The 6,000-nt window shown below is 34.6% G+C and overlaps 1 pseudogene; it reads left to right on the top strand.

The window, feature by feature from the left end:
- The first annotated feature begins 1,044 nt into the window (after positions 1-1,044).
- LOC116023296 lies at positions 1,045-3,471 on the top strand (annotated as a pseudogene).
- Positions 3,472-6,000: the final 2,529 nt, after the last annotated feature.

The raw sequence follows: 6,000 nt of genomic DNA, 5'->3' as shown, positions 1-6,000 counted from the left end.
GAAAAAAAAAAAAAAAAAAAAAAAAAAAAGCAAACAAACGAGTATATGTAGAGCAGCTAATAAAATTACAAAGAGGAGTTATAAATAAATTTTTCAAAAAATCAGAATCATCTAATGAAAATTTGAAACAATCTAAAAAAATGAATGTATTTCAAGTTATTTGATATTATTATTTTTTAGTATTATTAAATTTAAATTTTAGTTTTTCATATAGGGACCCATTTTTTTAATTTCGCCCCGGGCCTCCAAAATGTTTGGACCGGCCCTGATAAACATTACACTAAAGTAATGACTTTATGTACGTACCTATATATATTTTTTTAATTTTAAAATATATCAATATGGGTGTCATTTAAAACATCTCAATTAAATCTTTAAAATAATATATTTTCTATACATTAATTTGTTTGTACACAAAGAAAAGGTAAAAACAAATTCTAGTTGAACAAAAGGTAAAAGAACAGAAAATAAGTGCAACATGTAGCAATTTCATTAGTGAAATTATATTTTTTTTAATACATTAGTTTTATTTGTACATGCACAAACAAAAAGAAAAGAAAATTTAAGTTGAAAAACAAAAAAGATATAAGAAAGAAAAAATAAGTATGCGTTATTGGATTTTAATAATTAATTTTATATTTTTTATTGGAAGGTAGTTTTTGAAAGGAATTGAAATTATATTGTATCAATTTCATTGTCCATGCCCTATAGTTTATTATCAATATAGATGGGCCTACAATAATTATTTAATGATCTATAGTAGTAATAACTTAATAAACTTATAGAGTGATTTTATTAACCTAAACGTTATGAATTAATAAACCTAAACTTAATAAACTATAAACCTACAGAAGTGGTTCTATTCATTCATAGGTGGATTAATAAATTAAAAAGACAATACGACTAAACTCCAAGAGACGTATTAATTTGTTTTTTATCTGAACAAAATCATTGTCCGATCCTGCCTTTTTTAAAGGACAAATTTCAACTCCAAAATCTCATTACTCCCAACAACCTAAGACACCAAACTCATCAATACTAGAAATGGCGACATGCAACGAGGTTGTCCGTCCTGTCACAAACTACCCACCAAAGCCTGTGGGGAGACCAATTCCAGCACTTTGTCTTCGATAATGAAGTTGCAAAAACGTACGCTCAGGAAATTGAGGTGTTGAAGGAACGAGTGAGGAGCATGCTAGTAAGTATTAGGAACTCCAAATTGGCTAAAAAGCTCAACTTTATTGACACCCTTGAACGCCTCGGCATTTCATATCATTTTAATGAAGAGATTGATGAGATGTTAGAAAAGATTTACAACGTCATTCCCAGTTTCGAGCTAGGAGATGATTTGTGCATTTCTGCGCTTATATTTCGATTGCTAAGGCAACATGGCTATAATATCTCTTCAGGTTAGTCATGATACGTTTAAATGCTTAAATTGTGCATTCATAGATTAAATGAGTTCAATATTTCTCCACTTACATGGATATATTGGTTCTGAATTTCTGATTTTGTGATTGTTATTTAAATAAATTATTAGGAATCTTTGAAACTTTTCAAGAGAATGGAAAATTCAAGAATACGCTTTCTGGCAATATTAAGGGATTGTTGAATTTATATGAAGCTTCGCACGTACAAGGGCATAATGACAGTACTTTAAATGATGCTTTTACCTTTTCAAGAACTCATTTGGAGGCTGTTAGTCCACATCTCAACTCTACTTTTGGAAAGCAAGTGAAACGTGCCCTTGAGCAGCCGTTGCACAAGGGCATCCCTAGAGTAGAAATTAGCTGCTTCATCAAAGTGTATCAAGAAGATGAGTCCAAGAATGATGTTCTACTTCGATTTGCAAAGTTGGATTTTAATTTATTACAAATGCATCACAGGCAAGAAGTCAGCGAATTGATGAGGTAAATAAAAGAACAAAATTAAAAATTGAATTAACTATTTCTCTTTTGCCAATAACTTCAAAACATTTCCTAGTAAGCCAAGAGCTTAGAGGCGATGACAAACTACCCAAAATGTTAACAAATGACTCTCACTGAGAGTAATTTAATTCTATTTATGTGAATTTTTTTGTATTTAATTGCTTATCAAAATTATTACTGTTATATATATATATATATATATATATATATATATATATATATATATATATATAAAATTGGAAAGGTGGTGGAAGGACTTACTACACTTCCTTATGCAAGGGATAGAACTGTGGAGTGCTACTTGGGCGCTAGGAGTATATTTTGAGGCAAAATATTCTAAGGCTCGGCTCATGCTCTCGAAAATCATAGCAATGGCTTCTATTATAGATGACACATGATTCTTTTGGTATGCTTGATGAATTGGATATTTTTACCGATGCCATACAAAAGTATGTATAGTATCATCTCCCAATATAATGTCTTCTCTCCAATATATATTAATTTGTCTTATAACTAACTAAAAGTTAATTGTTTATTAGGTGGGACATAAGTCAAATGAACCATCTCCCTGATTATATGAAGATACTCTATAAAGCTCTTATAGATCTTTGCGAAGAGTATGATAAAGAACTATCAGAAGAAGGAAGATCTTTTGCTCTTTATTACACAAAAGAGCGAGTATGTCTAGTTAATTATTATTATTATTGTTGTTGTTGTTGTTGTTATTGTTGTTATTAATTATTATTTACAGAAAATGATGGTAGTGGTCTTTAAATTGCCACTTTAAAGAATAGAAAATGTGAAATTCTAATTTTTCTTTCTTGAGATATAGATTAAAGAACTTGTGAGGGCGTACAACATTGAACAAAAATGGTCTATTGGAGGATGCATGCCACCGGTTGAAGACTATCTAAAAAATGCTCAAGCTAGTAGCACCCTCTACTTGCTCATCACTGCTTCTTTCCTTGGCATGAAATCTGTTACAAGAGAAACATTTGAATGGTTGAGTCAAAACCCTAGAATTATTGAGGCAAATGCCTTGTTGGGTCGTGTGGTAAATGACATAGCTTCCTATGAGGTATGTATATAGATACAATATTTATTTATAAAGAATATGTACATTTAAATAAGAGATAATATGTGAACTATTATGTAGTGTGATGGCACGCACTTATACATTTTATATTATTTACAATTGATTTTTCTAATAAACTAGCTCCATCGATGTTTACCTATATAGCGTGAGAAAAGCACCTGACCAATTGCAACAGGGATTGACTATTACATGAATGATTATGGTGTATCTGTTGAAGAAGCAATGGACAAGTTTCAAGAAATGGCTGAGAACGCCTGGAAAGATACTAACGATGGTATTCTTCAACAAACTCCATCAGCTGCTACGACTGAGATTCTTATGCGTATTATCAACCATGCTCGCATGGATGAAGTGACATATGCGCAAAGGCTAGATGGCTATACTTACCCTGAGAAAGATGCGAAACGTTATATCATTGCCCTTTTAATCGACTCCTTTGAAATCTAAGTTACCATGGCTTCTATTGTCTTTGTATTATTACTTATTTATCTGTTCACTATATCTGTATTATGCAATTTGTAATGAATTGAAGAAGGGAGGCGGCACAAGCCTTGTACGTATCGTAGGTATATGACATATATAATAATGTATGGGTGTTCTGCTTAATATTTTCTTGCATTTCAGATGAAATATTCATATTTATTTTTGTTTGAATTTGGTTATTTCACTTCTTTAATTAGAGAGCCCCATGAGGGATTTGGTAATTAACATGTCCAAATGAAGTATTGTTAGGATATACTAATGTGTGGCTCAAATTAGTCTATGAAGACCAACATTCATCCACTCATTTGCACGTCATCGCCGCGGTTTACTCTCCATCTTGTCCGTGCCGCAAAGCTCTCAAATTTAGAGTGTATATATAGCTTTGTTCTTTTGCATTGTAAATTGCACTCATTCTTACATCAATTGTAATTCATCCTTATCTAATCTATTTGTTTCTTTCCCTCTCACGTTACTTATATAATATATATATATATATATATATATATATATATATATATATATATATATATATATATATATTCTCTTTTGTTACTCTTTTAATTAAGAGTTTAATATATATATATATATATTTATTATATTGTCCCATTTAGAAATTCATTTGTTATTTCTATATTTTTCCTATTATTTAACTTTTATAATTCTCAATTTTCGATTATTCGCTTTCGCATTATTCCGCTATATTCCTAACAAGTGGTATCAGAGCGGTTTAATTGAGAATTATTTTCAAAGATGACGACTGTTACCAAGTTCGATATCGAGAAATTCGACGGGAAAATTAACTTTTCTATCTGGAAGGTTCAAATGGAAGCCGTTCTAACCCAGAACGGTTTGAAAAAAGCTCTAGCTGGGAAGAAGAAGAAACCAGCTACAATGACAGATGAAGATTGGGAAGATTTGGATGACAAGGCACGTTCAACCATTCAGTTGTGCCTGTCTAAATCGGTTCTACGTGAGGTGATAGGTGAGACGACTACGTCAGATTTATGGTCCGAGCTGAATTCGCTCTACATGGACAAATCTCTAGCGAATACGCTGCGCCTGAAGGAGCAGCTGTATACAATCCGTATGACGGAAAGTACTTCAATTCAGTCTCATTTGGATGAATTCAATTCTATTTTATTGAACTTGGAAAATATTGATGTCGTAATTGACGATGAGGATCGTGCTATTTTATTCAAGAGTTGGATTTTTAGCGGGAGGTGGAAAGAGTGTAGGTGAATAAAACGGGAAGAAGTTCCCGAGTATCGTCTCAAGGAACGGTAAGAAAGGATTTGGTAGACAAGGAATTAGACACAAGAGTTCCTATGTTTCAAAAGCTAGTCCTAGCATAAGGGTTGTGTAGGTCATTCTAAGAATAGCTCAAACACTAAAACGAAAGGTGTTGTAAACAAGTATTGGAAGGGAGGATTCGGACTAATCTAGCACACATGCCACTCTTGATTTCCTAAGGTACTAGGGGTTTGAAAACGCTTAAGGGACTAACATGAGACAAGGTCACTCACACCACCGCCACTCTCGTGGTCAATGGACTCACTTCTTAGACCATAAAGTTATCCTTGTGAACTTTAGGCTAGAAGAGGCATTATGACAAACACGTTATGTGCCTCTTGCCTTCCTACTCCCTCTTCTCAAAGGTAAGAAGGAAAAGAGGTTGGTGAGGTCTCAAGCATTCCCTAATCTCATAGGTGAAAGCTTTCTACACTAACTCTCAAGTCCGATTGGCCTAATCGGAGTAGAGGTCACACAAACATCCCAAATCGCTATCAAGATATCCAAAAAGCATCATTCTACCCTAGATATATGACATAAGAGCTCAAGAACAACATGCATGTTCAACTAGTCCAAATCCACTAGGTAACTAGCCACACATCTCTAAGCTAAGCATCATCAAAGCAATTAAACAAATCTAAGCTATAAGGATTGAAATCTAAACACAAATCAAAGCACAAATCAAATCAACAAAGCAAATCACAACTCAATTCACAAACTAAAATTGAAGAACAAGAGAGGAATTTTAGACTAGACTAATCTGGAAAAATGAATGGGATCCCCCTGAAAAATGCCCCAAATCTCTATTTAAATCGCGCCAAACCGCCAAAATAACATGTAGTGGACGCCCGACTGGACGCGCGTCCGCTCCGCGTCCAGCGGGATTCTGTGCGCAGCTTCGAAACTTCAGAGAGATCTCGGAATCGGATGCGGGCGTCCGACCCGCATCCGCTGTGCGTCCTAAGCACACATTGCAACTTCAGAGAGGTGTTTTTTCGGACGTGGGGTGTCCAGTCCGCGTCCTTCCCGCGTCCTAAGCAAACGTCTCAACTTCAGAGGGCTATTTTCCGGACGCGGGGCGTCCGCAGCGCTCTGCCTCGAACCTCAGCAGCGTGTAGTCGTGGACGCCTGGGCGGACGCGCGTCCAAGGCGTGTCCGTGCCTGTCCTTTGCTTCCGATTTTGGCCCGTGAATCATTCTTTGA

This window comes from Ipomoea triloba, chromosome 6 (assembly GCF_003576645.1).
Source record: "Ipomoea triloba cultivar NCNSP0323 chromosome 6, ASM357664v1".
Taxonomy (NCBI): Eukaryota; Viridiplantae; Streptophyta; class Magnoliopsida; order Solanales; family Convolvulaceae; genus Ipomoea; species Ipomoea triloba.
This window is presented reverse-complemented; position numbering and strand designations above follow the sequence as displayed.